Below are 20,425 nucleotides of genomic sequence, written 5' to 3'. Positions count from 1 at the left end.
GTGATAATTTCCCAGATGAATCTTTTAAAGATGTGCATCCTGGCCTCTTTCTCTGAAAGATCCTGATGATATTTTCATTAACAGGAGGTAGGAGAAGTGCCAAAGTCAGTTTCAGGTTGGTTTTGGAGATACTGCACATATGCTGACTCATTTATCTCTTCGGTACTTCTCGCTTCGCCATCATGAAGAGTTCCCATCAGAGTCTTTTTCTTAAAGGTACACCTTCTGGGTTGGACATGTCTGCAAGCTGCCCTTTGCTTAAAGGAGATGAGGTGTGCAGTTGCAGAGTTCACGGGGAATAAGAAGCTGAAGTATCTGAGTGCTATAGAACTAAATAAAGGGAAGAGATTTTTCAGAGCATTATTGATTGGATGCTGAGGAGTTATTAAGTTCTAAGAATGGCTTATTACACCACTTGGGCCATGATTAAAGAGGAGTTAAACCACGGATATCCATTGGGAGCCGTTTCTATGGTTTAGAGCCCTCTGCCGAGGCTCTTGTCCTCCCAGTGATGCTGTCCTTTCTCCCCACTCCCCCGGTCCCTCACCTCCAGCTTCTCTGACAGAAGACACTGTCAGGACATTTTCCAAGTTGGTTTATCTCTCTTAATTGAACACCCCTAGGAGCCCTGTGTGGGATGTCTTTATCAAATCACACATTTCCCCAAGTTAAAGCAAACTGTTTTCCACGAGAAAAGAGCAGTGTAATTATTTCATGAAGATCTGAGAACAAGCAGACTTGGGATGTAACGAGCCTCCTGTCAGGCTGATTGGCTCTGTAACTAACAGCTTCCACCCTGTGCAGCTAAATCATGGTTTTCCTTCAGATTGGGGGTGCACAGAGGTATGAACCTATTTGGGGGATGGCTTACCCCAACATTGTTAGGTGAAAACAGTGAGGAGTTTCACTAGCTAGAATTTAAATGAGAAAAATGGTGCCTTATACGTATCCATATAATTAGCACTCATGAACCCTTTGCACATCCTCACTTTGAAATGGATCATCTGATGTACTGTGCCTTGAACATGGAAAGTGCCCCATAAATGGTTTTAATGACTGTTTTATTACTATAGGTTTGCAGTCCCCTGAGGCCAGGTGTGGTTTGGAGCTCATCATTTTTCAGACTTTAGGAAGGCTATCAGTTGTCCCTGCGATCCATTACATCACGCCTCCAGTGGGACCTGGGGCAACACTCCATAATCAAACACATTAATATTTCTGCAAGAAAGCCAATATCCATACTAAGCGGGATAAATAAATATCATTAGACTGATGAATGGCTGTTCTTTACTGTCAAATATTGGAGGTTTCTTTTGGTTCAGCCTAATATAGAGAATCTTCTATTAGGGGACTTTTTTGCCACCAGATGAATCTAAGTTAGATGCAAGCCAGGAGGTTTTGGGTTTTGAAATTTCTGATGGATGACTTAGACTTCTGCTTGCTCTCATTTTATCAGAAGGCATGTCGGCCTCTGTTCTTTCTGGTAACCAAATGTCACTTGCTGGAGTGTGTGTGTGTGTGTGTGTGTGTGTGTGTGTGTGTGTGTGTGTGAGAGAGAGAGAGCGAGCACGTGCGTGCGCATAAGCATGTGGAAAAGAGGGTGGAAGAGAGAGAGAGAGATCTGTTTCTGTTCCCTCATCCCTCTTGCATCTCATAAAGGACCTTGGACCCCAAACCCCGCCAGGAAAACCCCATCCATGGTCTGACATTTAGAAGTTTATTGACTGGAATGAAAGAATTGTCAATTTTAAAACATGAAAAGCCACTGGGAGATCCGGTGCTTTCTGCAAATATTCCCGCACAGCGATTCTGGGCATGGGGGGCGGGGAGGGTGGGGGGAAGAAAAAGGAGGAAAGAAAGAAAAGGCTGCCTCGTTGTTTTATTAATTTAGTTCTGACAGCTGTTAGTTCTGAGGCCTTCAAGGTTCTCAGCAGATACTAAACGAATCCTGAGGAACCCCTCTGTGAAGCACCAATAATGAGCCATGTAGAAAATGGAGGTTAAATGGAGATGATACTCCACAGAGCCAGGTTGTTTCCAACCCCTCAGCCCCAGAGGTTCAAGCGCATGGAGCACACACATCTCTAATTCTCCAGCGAGGTCAACATGGAGCTCTCCATCTTCTCCTCCAGCTCAGGGAACAGCACAACCACCTGCCCACGTGTTCCTATAGAAGCTGGGGAGTCCTTCTTTCCTCCCCTCCCTCAATCTCCATACCCTTGAATTCTTCTGTTCTAGGAAGTCATTCCCTCAACACCTTATCCTCCACATCTCTCCTTTCATCTATAGCATCGGGATTCTTGGATTCCCCTTGCAGCCTCCTACTGTGTTCACCCATCCACTCCTGCACCCCTAAAGTCCAAAGTGGTTTTCCAAACACCTCTGATCTTGTTTCAACACCCTGCTGCTCTCCAAGAATGGTCAAAGTTCTTAGCATGGCCTCTAAGACCCTGATTGTGTGACTTGTTTATCCTGCTCTTTCTGCTGCCATATGGGCACTGGTTTGATCTCTTAAATGCCAGCTTAGGGCCTTCGCCTGAGTTGCCCGCCTCTGCCAGGATTGCTTCCAGCCCCACTTTTTCTACCACCTTTGATCATCTTTCAGATATTGATGTGCCACCCTGGACTTTTCCTTTGATGGCACCTATCATACTTACAAGTACCCAATTTTGTAATTACTTCCTTAGTAACTTCCATAACAGACTTTTAAGCCCCGGGAGGGCAGGGAGTGTGCTTCCTTTCTTCACAGCAGTCTTGCTGGGTCTAGCACGGTGCCGGTTCGTGGGGGAACCCTAGCAACATTCAGGTAAGTGAAGGCTGAGCCCAGAGAGGCAGGGAATGTGGGCTTGCTTTTCTGGGTTCCCAGGAACATTGACTGATTGGATTCCACTCTGATCTGGGAGCAGCTGCAGGGACTGATTGGTAATGGAGCTTGTGGGAAAACATCCCCAGCTGCGTGGGTCTCAGCTTTGCCTGGCACTGTTTCTTTGGGATAAGTGCCCACTGAGCTTGCAGATCTTCTCAAGGACTGAGAGAAGTGCCTCCTTCTCCCCATGGTGGTTTAGACTTCCCCCCTTAATCATGCCCGATGCCATGCTGCCAGTACGGCGGGCGTTAGACCAAGGCCAGGGCTGCTCGGCTGGCTTGCTGCCTCCAGCTGGTCCTGCTTCAACACTCGTTATTCTCTTAGGGAGGCTCTTGGCTTCCAAACATCTGCTTTATGTGGGTCTTGAGCCGCCCCCCGCCAAGTGTGCCATCTTCGGGGAGCAGGTGGAAATGTTACCTTCCATGATGTCTGATGCTGCCCCGACTCTGCTCTTGGGGCAGTGCCTCCTGATCCCACTGCTGGCCAACAGGTTGGAGGACAACTACACTCTGGTTTAATTAAAGGTAAATTGGTGGGATTCCAGCCAAGGGCAGCCCAGAGGCAGGAAGCTGTTGAGCAGATGGCATTACATTTATGTCATAACCCATCTTAATGATCCCATTCCTCAAAGGGCAGAGCCTGGAACATTATACATGGAGGCAAGTCCTTCCCTGTCACTTCCCAGTCTTGCAGGGGTGAGAACAGACCATAGTTTTTCCTGGGACCAGCCAAGCAAGGGGTATTTCCCTTTATTTCAACTTCTCCTCTGAGGAGGTCTGCAGGTTGGGATGATGCAGGAATATCAGCATGGGCAGTGCTAGGATGGAATTTTTTTTTTTTTAATGAGATGGAAAGGGTCATCTGTCTTCCTAAGTAAGGTCAAATCCCCATGCTAACAACCCTCAGATTTCATTTGACTGGATCTAGAGGAGGACGGGGAAGGGCTGCCAGGGACTTGGGCTGGCACTTTCCTGACAGAAATGAAAATAGGGACTAAAGCATGAGTTTGATTAAAAATGCTGATTCACACTGTGTACCTCCTATGTGGTAGGGATTGTGCTAGGTTCTGTGAGGAACAGAAATAGGGTTCAGACGCAGGTCCTACCTCAAGTGGTTTGTACTCATTAGGAAGAATAATCCATTTGCATGATTAAACGCTTGTTCTTTCCACATAGGTGTGTTGAGTACTTGCTGTGTGCCACTGGTGGCTATGCTGGGGGTAGAACAAAGCATTCATGGGAAATGGATGGGACACAGTTATGTGGGGGTGACCATCATCCTGTTATTCATTGTGCAAATAATGCCAATAACAAATACAACGGAATACTCACAAGCTTTAGGAAGTGCCACAATGTACACAGTGTTCTAAGGGTATGTCACAGGGGTTCCTTACTTAGTGTGGTACATTGCAGAAGGCTTCCTGGAGGAGGTGTTTGGATTGCAGACCTAAAGGGCCTCATTTGTAAGATGAGCTAATATCACTGATAATATAATTGTCACATTTATTGGTATGTGCCAGGCTCTGTTCTCCGACCTTTACACGCAGTAACTCATTTGCCCTCACGGCAGCCCTGTGGAAAAGGTGCTGTTATTACCCCCGTATATAGGAGTTCCAGTAGCAGAAGGCAACTAAAGACCTTCCCGTGTTGGGGCAATAGGAGGTACAGCTGGAGCTCAGAGTGAGAGAGGGTGAGGTGAGGAGGAAGAGGATGAAGGGTGAGCAGGGGGCAGACCACCCAAGGCCTGGAGGGCTCAGGTAAGGCGTTTGGACGACTTAGGAACAGAGAGAAGCCGCTGAGCAGTAGGAAGCAATGTGTGCTTCAGGAAAGGAACTGAGGGTGTTCTAATGCAGTCAGTGTAGTTGAAAGCAAAGCTGAGAAACTCATTTGGGGTTTATGCACGACACGGGGATTACATTTAAGCAGCAGTTGTTCCGAACAGAAGGCGGCTTCTAATTGCAGTTGTTCGGCATCGAATCCACATTCAAACTTGCAATTATTTCCCTGTTAAAAGAGCTGACGGTTCCCTCTTCCGCAGGGAGGCAGTCTCAAGAGAGCCCTAATCCTGGGGACTTGGCTTACACCCGGGTCCCCTGAGTATCAGACCACATTCCCACGGAGTTGTTCCTGTTGGCGGGCCACAGGGACAGACAGGACGTGGGGCACAGGATAGAGACCAGCTGATGAGGCGGAAGGGCATCTAGATGGATGCATCTAGAGCAGCTTAGTGGAAGGAGGCCATGGCACAGCTTAGCCTAGTCACTATCTCACCTTCTACGTAGGGCCAGAAGAAAACATTAACAGTTGCCACAATTTGAGGAATTGATGTGCTCTTATCCCCACCACCACCCTCTTGAAGATGAGGACACAGACAGAGAAGAAAGAACCCGCTACAGTCACATGCCACGTCAAGAGCAGAGCTTACATTCGAAGCCAGGCTGATCTGAGTACAGAGCATGGTGTCTTAACCTCTACACTGTGTTATGTCTCGGGTGGGTGGGAATTCCAGGGAGAAGTGGTGGCTCGTTAAGCCCCAAGTGTCTCTTGAGAGACTCAGAAAGAGGAGCCGGGACTATAGTCACACACACACTCTTCCCTTAGCAGCTACGTGTCCTTGGGCAATTTGCTTACCCTGTCTGGGCCTCATTTGTAAGATGACCTAATATCATTAACAATATGATTGTCGCATTTATTGGCACGTGCCAGGCTCTATCCTCAGACCTTTACACACAGTACCTCTTTTACCTTCATGGCAGCCCTGTGGAAAAGGTGCTGTTACTATCCCCATTTTATCAGAAGAGGAAACTGAGGCATAGAGAGATTACATGACATGTGCCAGGTCACACAGCTGGGGAGAGGTCCAGTCTGTCTCCTGAGTCACTTAGGTTGTTATAGAGATCAAACGACGTGTTTCACCCACAGTTCTTGCCACAAAACGCCACGTACACAGTAAAAGCCAATACATAGGTTAGGGACATCCACGAATGCTGTTGAACCACTTCGGACTCGGTTTATTTTTTGTGAAATGGGATGATAACAGTTAACAATTCACTAGATTTTTATGATTGTCTGATTTAACATCCTCCTATGATAAAGCTATTATCTCCATTCTACAGATGGGAGAGCAAAGGCTCAGGGAGGTGGCGTGAGTTGTTCAAGGTCATGCATTGATTAAAAAATAGAGCAAGATCTCCAATGCCGGGCTGCCTGACTCTAGAACCCACTCTCTCAGCCTGTGCAGTGTAGTGATTCTCTGGTTGGTGCCCTCTTTCATTGCGGATACTTGTCTCTAGGATTGTCTCAGGGCTGCCGTAGGCATTGCTGGTTTCATTGACTTAGGTCCACATCCCTCTAATCAGCCTGCCCAGTGCCCCGTGCTTCAACTATCTCATTTCTGCATAAATGGCCTGTGGTGTCATGTGGGTCACTGACAACTCCTCTCTCAGGAACCCTGAAGAAATCCTGAGCAGATTGGATAAAAAGCCCTTGTCAGACATCCTAATTTTAGTGTTCTCCCTCGTGATTCCATTCAGGAAGTATTTATTTAACACTTCACTTGTTTTGCCATTCTCCCCGACTTCATCTTGCAAAAGCTCCTGTAATAACCCATGTCTCCTTCACCAGCCCCATGCTGTTCTCGTCCTTGGAAAAACTTGAGTGCTGTGTTCAGCATCTCGAGCCAGAAAAATGTCCGAGTTTCATCGTGCATCACTAATGCCCTCTTTTATCTCCATGCCGCATCTCCTAGCATTTTTGCAGAGACGTCTGTATGTCCTGCTTTCCCTTGTCTCGTTACGTCTCTTTCAGACATTGTTGCCTATGTGCAAATGGACATTTTTTTGTGTGTGTGTGCTTTAAGTTTCCTTGCAAGGGCACAGTGATGAAGTGGTATTTCTCTCCCAGAGTGGTTTTTTACCATGCCTCTCAAGCTTCTATTTTCAAAAATACCACTCACATGGCAGCATGGCCAGGTGGGCTGCTCCCTCCTGAGTGAATATCCTCCCTCAGGTGTCACATGCCATCCATGCCCCCACAGATGGGCTGGTAGGCCATACTTAACTGCACCTCACTCATAACGTGAGGATGAAATTCTCATTGTGTGTGGGGGGGACCACATTTCTGCTATCACTCATGCTTGTTTCTTGATTCAGTGAATTGGTAACTCTATTAGACATTCCTGATACAGACTCTATTAATTTTAATGGCTTTTGAGATTAATAGAGGAGGCAACTTCTCTTGATTGTATAGATGTATGTCGAAGTCTGTGGTTTCATATATTTATTTTTGTTTGGAAAAAGATATGGTCAACTCACCAAAAAAATGGACAAAGGGATAGAGGTTTGGGTTGGTTGAGATGTATTTCATCTTTTAAAACCATTGGGGTAAAATTAACATAAAATTAACCATTTTGAAGTGAACGACTGAGTGGCATTTAGTGCATTGACAATATCGTATAACAGTCATCTCTATCTAGTTCCGAAATACATGCATCTTCCCAAACAAAACCCTGTATCCACAAAGCTTTATTCCCTATTCTCTCCTCTTCCTAGTGCCTTGAAACCATTAGTTTGCTTTTTCTGTCTCTGTAGCCCTCAGGCCCGTGCGATAGTACAATATGAGGCCTTTTATATCTGGCTTATTTCACTTAGTTTGTTTTCAAGGTTAACCTGCATTGCAGCCTGAATCAGAACCTCATTCCTTTCTATGGCTGGATCTTAGTCTACCGCATGGATAGACCACATTTTGCCTATTCATTCATCTGTTGATGGACATTTGGATTGTTTCTACTTTTTGGCTCTGTTTGGGGTTTTTGAACTTTGCAGACATTGTCCCAGATCCATGCACTTAGCTCTTTTCTTTGTGAATATCCTAGGCCTTGATCCACTTGCCTGTCTTTGGAGAGAGCATTTGGAGGTATAGGAGCTGCCATGGTAAATGAGAACTGCAGGATCTCATGGCAGGGAATCTGGCAGTACTACTTGCAGATGTCCTGCTGCCTGGTGGGCTGACCTTGACTCAAAAGACAGCTCCCTCCAGGACAAAGACAACATTTACTCAGGGCTTAGGCCAGTGGTTCACAGTCTGCCTGTACATTGTCATCACCTGGGGAGATTTAAGAATTATCAAAGCTTTTGCTTCAACTCCAGAAAGCCTGACTTGATTTGTGTGGTATCGAGTCCTGGCATTTTTTGTTTGTGTGTTGACTCGGTTAAATAGAGGCCCTCAAAACCCGTGTCCCAGTCTTAACCCCCTTCAGGAGCTGGGAGAGAAAACTGAAAGTATGTGTGACCTGTCCCACTATTGCTTATGTGTAAGCCACATGACCAAGCCACTTTAGTATAAGACAGTGTTCAAAAGTGACCCCCCCCCCACACACACAAAGTGACCACACAGCCTAAAGAATGGTAGAAAATATTTGCAAATGATACATCCAGTCAGGCTCTTGTACCTAAAATATACAAAGAACCCTTAAAGCTCAATTATTAAAAGACAACCCAGTTTAAAAACGGGCCAAGGATCTGAAAAGACAGTTCTCTGAGGAAGATAAACACATGGCCCACAAGCACATGGAAAGATGCTGGACCATATTAGTCATCAGGGAAATGCAAACCAAAACCACAATCCAGTTCCACTTGACATCCAGTAAGGTGGCTAGAATAAAAAACACAAGTAATAACAAGTGTTGATGAGTATATGGAGAAATTGGGACCCTCACACACTGCTGATAGGCATGTAAAATGGTGCAGACCCTGTGGAAAACACTGTGGTGTTTCCTTGAACAATTAAACATACAATTACCACAGGGCTGACAACTCCTTTATTCTTATATACTCCTAGGTGTATACTTGAGAAAATGGAAAACATATGTTCACACAAAAATGCATACACAAGTGTTTGTAGCAGCGTTATTCATAACAGCCAAAGGCAGAAACAACCCAAATGTCCATCAAAAGATTAGTGGATAAACAAAATGTGGTTTAGCCATGTAGTGTAATATTTTTTAGCCATAAAAAATGAAGTTCTGATATGTACTACAATTTGGATCAACCATGACAGCATTATGCCAGTCACAAGACCGTGTCTTGTATGAGTACCTTTATACTAAATGTCCAGAATAGGCAAATTGATAGAGACAGTAGATTAATGGTCATCTAGGGCTAGAGTGGGATATGGAGGAGTAAAGGGTGATGATTAAATGGGATTTTTTTTAGGTGATGAAATATTCTAAAAATGACCCTGGTGACAGTTGCACATATCTGTGAATACACTAAAAACCAGTGAATTGTACATTTTAAATGAATTATTTGTTAGGTGAATTTTATCACAATAAAGCTCTTAAAAAGTGAGTGGGAACTATGGCCCAGGGCCTAAGCCCTTTTCAGCTTCTGCCAATTAACTAGCTGTGTGATTCTACATTGAAGTACATAGTAAATGCTCAATTAACTGTGGCTTTGCTTTTCTGGCATTATATTTTAGGAGGTCCAGGCATCTTGTCTGTAGCTGTATTAGAGTTACCATTGCCAGATGTGGGCTGCTGAGTGTCTCCATGACCGAGTGACATGTCCAAGGACCATAGTCCTCAATGCATCCCCACGTAAACATTGGCCAACACTGTGTTCGGTGACACGGGAGCCTGGAAGTGTGTTTAAGTGAGAATAACATAACCAGTTTATACTTGAAGATAATTCCAGTGGTACGGAATAGAGGAGGGTGAGCGGCGGAGAGAATAGGGCCAGGGAGGCCTTGGTGGAAGCCACTGTAGAGAATGTGATCTGAGTTCAGGCATGGGCACTAGGGGATGCATCTCACAGGTAGGACAGTACAGCTTGGGAGCAGATTAGATGGACAGGTAGGATTACAGGGTTGGCTTTTGCAGAAATGGAGACAGGATGGTTTGGGACCACCTGGATATATCTGGAAAACTAAATACTGCATAAGGACGTAGGTCAGGTGAGGCCAGGGCTGGGGTGGTTCATGTGGGGCAGGATGGGGAGAAACAATGGATTCCTGATGAGAGAGGTCCAGAAGATGGACTTCCCCAGTCTCCTGGGTCCTGGTCTGCCAGTGAAAAGCTGCTGGCCCCATTCTGTGATGTCTTCACGGATGGTTTTGTGGGGTGGTGGAGGCAATGGGAACATGTGATGGAAAGCCCTCGCTCACTCACAGGGTGTGCGAGAGAAAGCCTAGTGTGCTACAATTTCCTGCCTGAGGTTCTGGGGTTTGTGTGACACTTCGATCATGGGGCCATGGAAACCAGGAAGCACTGTGGTCTGGGGGACAGCGCAATGGCTTTGGATGCAGGGGTTCCAGGGTTCAGACCTGGAACTGCCTTCTCGGTTAAGTTGTGCAACCTTGGGTGAGTTGTTTAACCTTCCTTAGACCAGTTTACTTGTCCATTAGTTGAAGATGGTAGTTCGCTCTTTCTAGAAATGGGTGACATCATTACTTCTATCTTCTGGATAAAGGATCTCTGACAGTAGGAGTGAAGTATCTTGTCCAGCATCATGGGGCTCACAAGTGGAACAAAGATGGTTTACACACTGGCGGTCAGCTTGTTTTCTTAACTGTCACACTAGCCTGTCTGTTGATAAAGAGTAGCTACATAAACTTGGCCGCTTAGACCACGGTGTCTAAATTTTGAGAAACTCCACAATAGACTGGGTTGAAGAATCCTGTAAGATCAGTCTTCGTCATTTTACTTATTTTACAGATGCAGACTCTGAGGCTCAGGGAGGTTAAGTAACTTTCCCAGAGTCACACAGCAAATCAGCCAGACTTCTGCCTTGAATCCAACTGTACCTGACCCCCTGTCGTGGCTCTCTTTCCACTTTCCTGCCTTGACCTGCAGAGGGTCATTTTGCTGAACCTGTTAACCCTCTCCTTTCCAAATTCATACTCCATGCTATTAGGCCACGGGCCCAGGGTCTCCCCTGGTGCTGCTCTGACTGATGTGAAACTCAGTTTTCCGTAGCTTCATCTATTGATGCCTTAGACAACAGCCTAGTGTTTCAGAGAAGTCTGCATGTTACAAAAAAGGGCAGCAGGTGTTATTTGGGCTAAATTGACCTTGAAATTGATTTCTTTATTTTATGACTTACTGAGAGGAGATTAATACTTTTTTTTTCCTGCAGTCTGAAACAATTTACATGGTAATAGAAGGCATAGTCAGTCAAATAAATTGCTGGAAGTGGTCGTGTTCCAAGGGAAAAAAAATACAGAGCTTACTCACATTGATTTCTTTGCCCTGGGGAGAAGCAGAGATTTTAACATCTGGGAATAGGGAGCTAAATTTTATCTCTCATTTTAAAAGCAGAGGACTGAAGAGCTTAATCTGACATTTACACGGAATTTTCTAAGTTGGGGGAAACCAGGGAGCCGACTTCCTTGCTGAAGGTAACTGGCATTTTCTCAGAAGGACTCTGTGATCTGGGGGTGTCAGGTAGGGCCTAGATGACATTTTCGGAAGATGGACCTTGGGAAGTTGGATGCCTCCTTGCCTTCCTACTGGGCAGTGGCAGGGATTGGTGGCATTGGGAAGCTGGTGATGCCACGTCTCTTCCTAGAACCAAGTGGTGCTGCCGAGGGACGATGTGAGTGGAGATCCTGCTGCCAGATTTCTGGGCTTTGCCATGTGGCTATCCTACCCAGGGACGGGATTTGATTACAGCTGGAGCACCAGTTAGTATACATGGATGGGTGGCATTTCTGATTGTGTTGGGATGGGTTCTTAGACTACAGCTCTGGGCTCAGCAGGAAAACTCAGTACTCCATTAGTACTGCCTGCCCCGAGAACACAAGGGGCAAGTGTAGTGTGCCGCATACTTGAACTTCACAGTAAAAACCCTTAAAATATCCCCTTCCCCCATGCCATCATTTCTGCCTTCACAGCACACTGGCAGGGTTCTTGTCCTCCAAAGCAACCCCCAAGTCATTTACATTATGTGAGCTAACTTTCTTTTTTTCAGACAATAGCAAGAAATGAATCCCTACCCAAAGGGTTCTGCTAGAAATGCCTTATGTCATGACACTAAATTATTTTCTTTGAAAAAAAAAATTTAAGGTAGAATAAAAATTGTTCATCAAAAATACATGCCCAGAGTATACAAGAGTCAGAAGTGTAAAATCCCTACTTCCCTTCTATTCCATTCTGCTCAGCCAACTTGCTCCTATCTCCAAAATTAGCCATTTATTTTTACCAGTTTCTTATCTATCTTCCAGAGATTTCAGTGCATACAGTATATATGCATATAATCTTAAAACAAAGAACAGATTGTAGCATACTATATGAACCACTCTGCATTTTACTGTTTTTCTCTATCATTCCATATCTAGCTGCCTCATTATCTTTTCTGAGGTTTTCTGGATGCACCATAACTGATGTAGTTGGTCTCTGAATAATGGAAATTTATGTTGCTCCCAATATTTTGTAATTAAAAAGAAATGCTTCAGTGCATATCTTTGGCATTGGCCATTTTCCACATGTGCAGACATTCCATAGCAGAAATTCCAAGAAATGGAAACTATCCCTTTGTTCAGTGAGTTACAATTTTTTTCACCTTGTCCTTTGTCTTGTACTTTATGGTCTTTTTAAAAAAATTTTTTCTTTATATTTATTTACTTTTGAGAAACGGAGTCAGACAAAGCGTGAGCAGGGGAGGGGCAGAGAGAGAAGGAGACCCCGAGTCTGAAGCAGGCTCCAGGCTCTGAGCAAGCTGTCAGCCTAGAGCCTGATGCGGGGCTCGAACCCAAGAACTGTGAGAACGTGACCTGAGCCAAAGTCGGACGCTCAACCAACTGAGCCACCCAGGTGCCCCAATGGTCTTATTTTTTTTTTATTCAGAAAACCTGATTTGAAAATTTTTATTCATTTTTTTTTTTATGGCTTTTGGGTATAGGGTCATAATTATAAAGTCGTCAGCTCTCTGAGATGATAAAAATCTACATGATTTGATTATGTTAGGTCCTCCAGTTGGTTCAGCCATTCAGGAGTTATTCTGATTTTTTGCCTGGGCAAATGCAGCCTCCATGGTAAGGTGGACTTGCCTATTGTCTGTGATCACCTAGGGTCCATGGTCTGGCCTTGTCACCTTCTCACCCTGCCCTGTGTCTCCCAGAATCCAGACTTCTCCAGGAGTCTCACACTTCTGTAGTCGGGACATGTTTGGGTACCGTGGGCCTGGCGGACATTTAGAAAACTGACCTCACCTGTCTTTCACAACTGGGGTCCCTGCAGGTCTTACTGGCTCCATCTTTAGGAACCCACCATGCCTCCAAACCCCAGCACATCTTCTGTCCGTTAGCTGTGTTCTTGGCCTTCTGTTTATCTGAGTTCTGTTTAAATGACTTTAAAAGTCATGTCTCTGCAAAGAGTGTCACATTCAAATGCTGTCTGTCACGGCTCTTTGGGAGCTCACACCAGTTCATGCCAAATCCTCTATAGGGTGATGCCAAATGGCCCCGTGGGGGCTCTCTTGCTTGGTCATTGTTTAAACTGGCTGAGTCCTCACTGTTGGTGATCCATGTCCCAGCTTTTGAAATCTGCCAACCAAGACACAAGAGGGCATGAATTCCAAGGGCAGAATACTGGACTTCAAGGGCAGGAATGAGGTCCAGGGAAGGGGTCCACTGCACTTGGGACAAAGGAAAAAGAGATGGGCAGCAGCTATGGGTTGCTTAGGGTCCTACTCAGTGATGTGGTAAGGGGGAGAGAGAGATCTTCTCTATCGTAATGAAAAATTTTCATTACGATGCACCAGGTTGAGTCAAAAGATACAGAAGTTTATTATAAGGACTCAAGGAGACAAGTGAGGCTTTCTGGAAACCAGAACAATGTCAGTCAGCCCTGCTGCCTCCCCTCTTTTGGAGAGATCTGCCTTCTCTGTTGTCTGCTTCTGGCTTAGAACCCACTTAGGTGCTTGTCACTGCTTCCAAGGTGAGGATGCAAACAGGCACAGGGAACTGGGTGTATTTAGCTGCTTTGTTCAGGATAACACAGGGACTGTGTAAAAAAGGGTGGGGGGCTGCCAGTTAGTATGGAGCAGACACAATCACAGGGTATGAAAGGGTCTAATGGTATCAGAAGTCCTCTGAGGACAGTGGACTGAGTTGGTGCCGTTCCCACCTCTTAGGGGTGAAGGCTCCAGACTAACGAACATGAGGTGGAAATACCACAAGGAGGGATCCTCAGCTAAGTAGGATACTGGGCAGCTGGCTGCTGGAAGGGGCTCAGGAGGTGAGGAAGGCGCCAAGAGAAGGAGGCAAGTCTCTAGAAGGGACAGCTGGATAGGAGTTGCTCAAGTGAGAGGGTTCCCAGGTAAGATCCTGCTTGAGTGTAAGGGTCTCTTTCTAGGCTTGGGGACTCTTATCACTGTGGCAGGAACAGCTCACCTAGGGCCTCCCTTCTCCTTTCTTCTGGTCAGCTTCCTCTGGAAGGCTTAGATTTGGCTGCAGCCACACTTGACCTTCCTGTAGTAATGGCTGCTACGGAGCCAAGAGTGGCTTTGAATACGAGTGCTTTGGACCTCAGGAGCCCAGAGACTTTCTCCATGTGTCTTGGTCCCTATTCCTGAAAGAGACTCTGTAGTTGGTGCATCCCTTGACCAGCTGGAAGTAGCAGGGGGGTTGGGTCCCTTTCAAAGAAAGGACCACACAGACCCCAGGGGATCTGTAACACTTGGAACTTGTCCGTTAGGTGAGATCTCTTATAGGCCTGAACTCCACTCAAGCATAGCTTCTATTTGCCTCTATAGAAAATGGGACCAAGAGACAAGGAGGAAAAAAATAGCCATTTTCAGACAATAGACATTTGTCAAGGGAGAATAAGTACATCTGTCTGCAAAATCATGCTTTTGGCAACATCTTCCTCCTCTCTCCCCTCTAAGGCTGCTGCTTTAGGCGGTTTCTGGAAGGCGAGGGGCATAATTTGTGTTTAAATCCATCCTTCCCTCCCTCCCTCCCTGAATTCGTTAATCATTTCAGTAATGGGTGGGTGGCATGGGGACCATCTCCCATGCAGAGGAAGGAGGGGTCCAAGCACAGTTTTGGTCTTGTGGTTGCTGGATTTTTCCATGACCAATGTCTTTGACAAAACTGCAATAAAGGGAAATACTGAGAGGTTTTCCTTTTGTCGGTGTTTGTAAACTATTGACAGAACTCTGTTCATGGGTCTAAGTAACTTGTGGCTGGTACAGGAGAGTAGACAGCTTCTTCTCTCTCTCTTCCTGTCTTTCTTCCTCTGTCTCTCTTGATACCTTTCTATATCTCTGTCTCCCTTGTTTGTGTGTGAATGCACACATACCTCTCTCTCTGCCCAGGAGGTTTAAGAGGTGACTCCAGGTCAAACCCCACTGACATGGAGTTAACAACAATTTGGAGCTTGAGGGTTGGATGTCGACGGACTGTAACTATGTGCTCCCATGTGCTCCCATGGCTACATGTGCTATGCCTCACGGAGAAGTGGGAAAGGTTTCAGGGGAAAATACAACAGCACAGTGAACATCCATCCCTTCACATCTGGGTCTAAGCTCTGGTTTCACTGCACCCCTGCCCAGGTACTTCAGACAGGTTCTCAGCCTCTTTGTGATTCTGTGTCCATAGCACGGGGCTGGGATGGAGACCAGCTTCTGATAACCTTGTGAGGGTTAAAGAACAAAGTACATGAAGAGCATTAAGCACACAGCAGTGCAGGTGCTCCAGGAACAGGAGCTGTTGTGGGGGGGGGGCAGGGGAGGGCGTGGGAGGGCTTGGGATGAGGCTGTGGAAAGTCAGCCTGGACCAGTCATGGGGCAGCAGGATGCAGCCCTCAGGCTGGGGGCCGGGGGGGGGGGGGGGGGGAGGAGTATCCACTCTTAGAGAAGATTCTAGACCATTGCTGCCTAATAGAGATGTCTGGAGAACCACACATGTAATTTAATATTTTCTAGTAGCCACATTAAAAAGTAAAAAGAAACAGATGAAATTAATTATAATAATATATTTTATTTTAAATATTCACAATATATTTATATATTTAAATACAACATACTTTATTTTAATATACTATTAAATATCATTTTGATGTGAAATCAATATACAAATATTAATGTGATATTAATATTAATGAGACATTTTACAATCAATTTATTTTTTTCAGTAGTGTCTTCAAAATCCAGCAGGTAGTACATCTAGCACATTTCAGCTCACACTAGTTGTAGGTGCCTAGTAGTGGCTGCTGTGTTGGGCAGGGCAGGTCTAAACACCTCCCACCCCCCACTCCAGGAGGCGGTTGGAAGGAGAGAGAGAGAAAGCAAGTGGGATGACTAAAAATGGTGAGAGACCGTGGGTCATGCTAAACTGGGCTACTGCAAATTGGAATTTTGTCTTCAATGTGGGTTCCTCCACCTGTCTTTGTTTTTGTTTTTGCCAGGACTACAAATGTGAGAACTCAGCCCTCCTCTCCAGTGCCAGGAACAGTCCACAAGACTCAGTAAGTAGAAGCATTTTGCTGAACGCATTAGATTTAGAAACCGCTTTTGCATCCTTTTCGGCCTCCTTGCTCTCCATCATCAATCACCAGGACTGGTTTTTACCTGAAACTGATCTTGCTGGAGAAGTAACTGGGTTTGAGGGGAATAAATGTTCCCAGGCACTCTCAGAATTTCTATTAGGAAGCACCTGGGGCCGGAGTCTCAGTCTGTGTTACAAGATAGGAAAGCTGAGTTCTCCCCTCAGAGAAGAGCCAGGCCCACTTGGGGGACTCATCTGGGGCAACAGCGACAGGTAGAGGGACCATGGGCTGGTCTTTTTGCTTCTTGATGTGGAGACAGACCCCAGGGTGGTGAGAAATGGAGGGATTGTCCCCATAGGAATGTCGATGAATGCTTTGAAGCCCCATGTCCTGGTACATGGTTTGGGTTATTAGGACATAGGACTGTTGCTGGTGCTAGATGTGGATTTCTTTGCTCCCTCCACATGTCATCCAGGCATACAGGGGGCAGGGACACTCCCTGTAACTGCAGTTCCCAAAACACTCCTGCTCGTCCTCTCTGGGATGTGACAACTGTGTGGTACGGTCCGAAAGTGTGTTATGTTTGTTTGTCGCTGGTGACTATGAGATGATTTCAAAGGGCCCATAGACCTTTGTTGTTGTTGCTGCTTTGTATTAGTCACGATGTGTTTAGTTTGACTATTGTCTTCATGGCAAGCAATGCTGGCTTTCTATTTATGGTAATGACGTGAAATGTCTTTAGAAAATATTTTTTAAAGACATGAGTTGACTTAGAAAAGAGTATGGACTAAGTTTGGAGGTAATGATAATGTAGATATGGCAAGATATTGTGGTGGTGATAAGAGCATGGCTGAGAGTAAATTCTTTTATCAAAAGATTTCATGGGGCACCTGGGTGGCTTAGTTGGTTAAGTGTCTGACTTCAGCTCAGGTCATGATGTTGTGGTTTATGAGTTTGAGCCCCACATTGGGCTCCGTGCTGACAGCTCAGAGCCTGGAGCCTGCTTTAGACTCTGTGTCTCCCTCTCTCTCTGCCTCTCCCCTACTCACCGCTCTCTCTCTCTCTCTCTCTCTCTCTCTCTCTCTCCATCTCAAAAACAAATAACATTTTAAAAAAATTAAAAAGATAGTCACATGACCTTGGGCAGCATCTGTGTGTGATCTCTTGTTGGTATGCCCCCCCCTCCCCACTTAGGACCCAGTCTGTGCTGATACTTGGTGCATACTAGACATTCGAAGGACCCACTTCTTGGCTTCTATCTGTCCCTCCCAAATGACTTTTGAGGCTAGGTTTTTACAATAAACTCATTGCTGGATCACCTGAAAGAAGTGGTCACCAGTGATGCCAAATGGAGGAGGAAGAAGAAAAAACATGATGAGAAATGACCACCACCCAGCTGGCTGTCTTGTCCCACTTTGCATTTGACCAAGTGTTTGATCTCTATGCTGATTCAGTCCCCTCAATGACCCCATCACGTAAGTGCTGGTCCTGTCTTCATTTTGTGGATGAGGAAACCAAAGCTTGAGTGAAGTAGAGAATATGTCCAACATCACACAGCCTGGACTCCCTCTCTGTTGCACTGTGTCAGTGTCCACAACTCCACATCAAGTCTCTGTGGTAGTCTCCCCATTGTGTAGATGGGGAAATGATTGCTAGATCACGAAAGTGTATTTTATCTCTTGGCACATAGAAAACTACTCTAGACTTTAGTGGTTTAATTTTTTTTTCAACGTTTATTTATTTTTGGGACAGAGAGAAACAGAGCATGAACAGGGGAGGGGCAGAGAGAGAGGGAGACACAGAATAGGAAACAGGCTCCAGGCTCTGAGCCATCAGCCCAGAGCCCGACGCGGGGCTCGAACTCACGGACTGCAAGATCGTGACCTGGCTGAAGTCGGATGCCTAACCGACTGCGCCACCCAGGCGCCCCTAGACTTTAGTGGTTTAAAAGGACAAACATTATCTCACAGTTTCTGGGGTCAGGAATTTGGGAGTGGCTTAGATGGGTGGTTCTGGCTCAGGGTCTCTAAAGAACTGGCATGACCATCATCCTCAGGCTTGAGTGGGGCTTCAGCTCCTCCTGTGGAGACTCTCCATAGAGTTGTTTGGGTGTCCTCATGACACGGCCCTCTAGGAGGAATAGAGAGCAAGGCAGAATCCCTGACACCTTTTATGACCTATCCTCAGAGGTCACATGCTCTCACTTCTGTATTCTGTTACTCATGCAAACCATCCACGATGAAATTGTTGTACGGGGTACACACAAATGTAGATACCCAGAGGAGGGATCATTGGGGGGCATTGTGGAGGCTGAGTACCACACTCCTCATGATCTTAGAAATAACTCTGTGTTTTATGGCACACAGGAGTCTAGTAACCTCACATTAAGCCTGTGGAAAGAAAACATAAATATACCAAACCCATTTTGCAGGTGAGAAAATGGAGCATGGAACAGGGAAGTGACTTACAAGTCTTGAAGCTGGTTATGCTGTGCAGGAACTTTTAAAGAGAAAGATGGAAACATGTGGAGAAACCTCCCCCCACCCACTTTAATGCTCGTTATCCACAGTAGGACTAAAGGTGTCTGAGATCTCTCCTTTTGCCAGGATCCTAGAAGAGCACCCCTGCCCCCCTGGATTTTCAACTTCGTTGGATTGGGTTGGATATTCTCTGGCCCTTAGCCCCACCTCATTAAGGCTGATGGGTTCTCTCCACTGGAAGTAAAGACAGTATCCTGTTTCTTTTTCTACTGGAAGCTGAGGAGTTTTAGAGGTTTTCTGAGGTCAGCAACCCTAACCCACCCCTTCTTCCCTACCTCTGACCTTCGTAGTACTGCCATTCTGGGTCCTTCTGGCTGGAATCCATGGATCAGTCTCCCAGCCTAATGTGTCCTAGGTAGAAGGAGTCATTTTTTTGTGATTTTTGGTTCGTGGCAACATGTGGTGACCGATGATTCCATCTCACGTGTTTGAAAGCATAAAACATGTTTAGTCTTTGATGAAGTAATCACACTTGTAGGAATTTACACCTTGGCGATGAATGTGTGAATGCGAGAAGCTATGTTTGTATATGTGTTGAGGGATGCTTATATTAGCAAAAAATAATAATAAAGATATGGCCTCAGTAGCCATCAATAAGGAATTGTTTAAGTAAATTACATGCATCCATAAAGTCCAATCCAAGCTGCTGCTAGAATTTTGTGGTGAAGATTTATGTTTATGGACTTGGAAAGATGCTCATGACATATTGTTGAGTGAGAAATACAGCATATATCATATGACTCCAATTATGTGCAATTATATTCATATATCTCCCTGTCTCTGAATGCAGAGAGAGGTGTCAGAAAGGCAGATGGGGAATTGAACTAAATTGGTAGTTTTGCATTTTTCTTTGGACTCTTCCAGTTTTATTTATTTATTTTTTACGGTGAGTGGTTATTTTCCTTGATAATAGTAAGAGTAGTAGTAGTAGTCATAATATTGATAGTGACTATTTATGAAATGAAGAAGTGAGTCTTAGGCTTTAAGTGAGGTGCCCAGGGCAGTTGATGACATTTTATTAAAGTTTTATTCTTAGTTGTCATAGAAATGCTGCAGTCCCTTTGGAAGAGTGAAAATGGGGCCCAGAAGACTGAACCAGGGCCTGGAGACAGACTTTCTTGTCCTTGGCTGCCCCAGGGGCCAGAAAGTCTCAGGCTTTGGCATATTGCCACCACTTCTACTCACTGCCCTGCCCTGTGTTGCCACACAGCTCCCCCAGTTCTGACCTCCAGCTTTCCAGTTGGGAAAGCCTCCCAGAAAGAGCCTTTCTTGGATACAGCAGATGTGACTCACTTGTATCCAGAGTCCAGGACATAACAATAATGATAGCATTATTGGGCACCTACGAGGTACCTGGCATTGTGCTGAGTGTATCAAATGCATTATCTCATTGATACCTAGAACAGCCCACCAAAGGAAGAACTTTCCCTAGCCCCATTTCCACAGGTGAAGAGCAGCCTCAGAGTCAAGTGTCTTGCTCAGAGTCTCATAGCTAATGGGTGGTATATCTGGGACTCAATCTGGATTTGACTGT

At 45.5% G+C, this 20,425-nt stretch overlaps 1 protein-coding gene across 1 annotated transcript in view; it reads left to right on the top strand.

The window, feature by feature from the left end:
• The window catches only part of RBFOX1 (RNA binding fox-1 homolog 1), a 2,066,153-nt gene that overhangs the window by 260,161 nt on the left and 1,785,567 nt on the right, over positions 1 to 20,425 (top strand). The window contains exon 3 of the mRNA XM_047839429.1: positions 16,271 to 16,330. The gene's annotated coding sequence lies outside the window, so the exon portion shown is untranslated. The remainder of the gene's footprint in view (positions 1 to 16,270; positions 16,331 to 20,425) is intronic.

The sequence above is a fragment of the Prionailurus viverrinus genome, chromosome E3 (genome assembly GCF_022837055.1).
Source record: "Prionailurus viverrinus isolate Anna chromosome E3, UM_Priviv_1.0, whole genome shotgun sequence".
NCBI lineage: Eukaryota > Metazoa > Chordata > Mammalia > Carnivora > Felidae > Prionailurus > Prionailurus viverrinus.
Note: the sequence above shows the minus strand (reverse complement) of the source record. Positions and strands in the feature narration are given on the sequence as shown.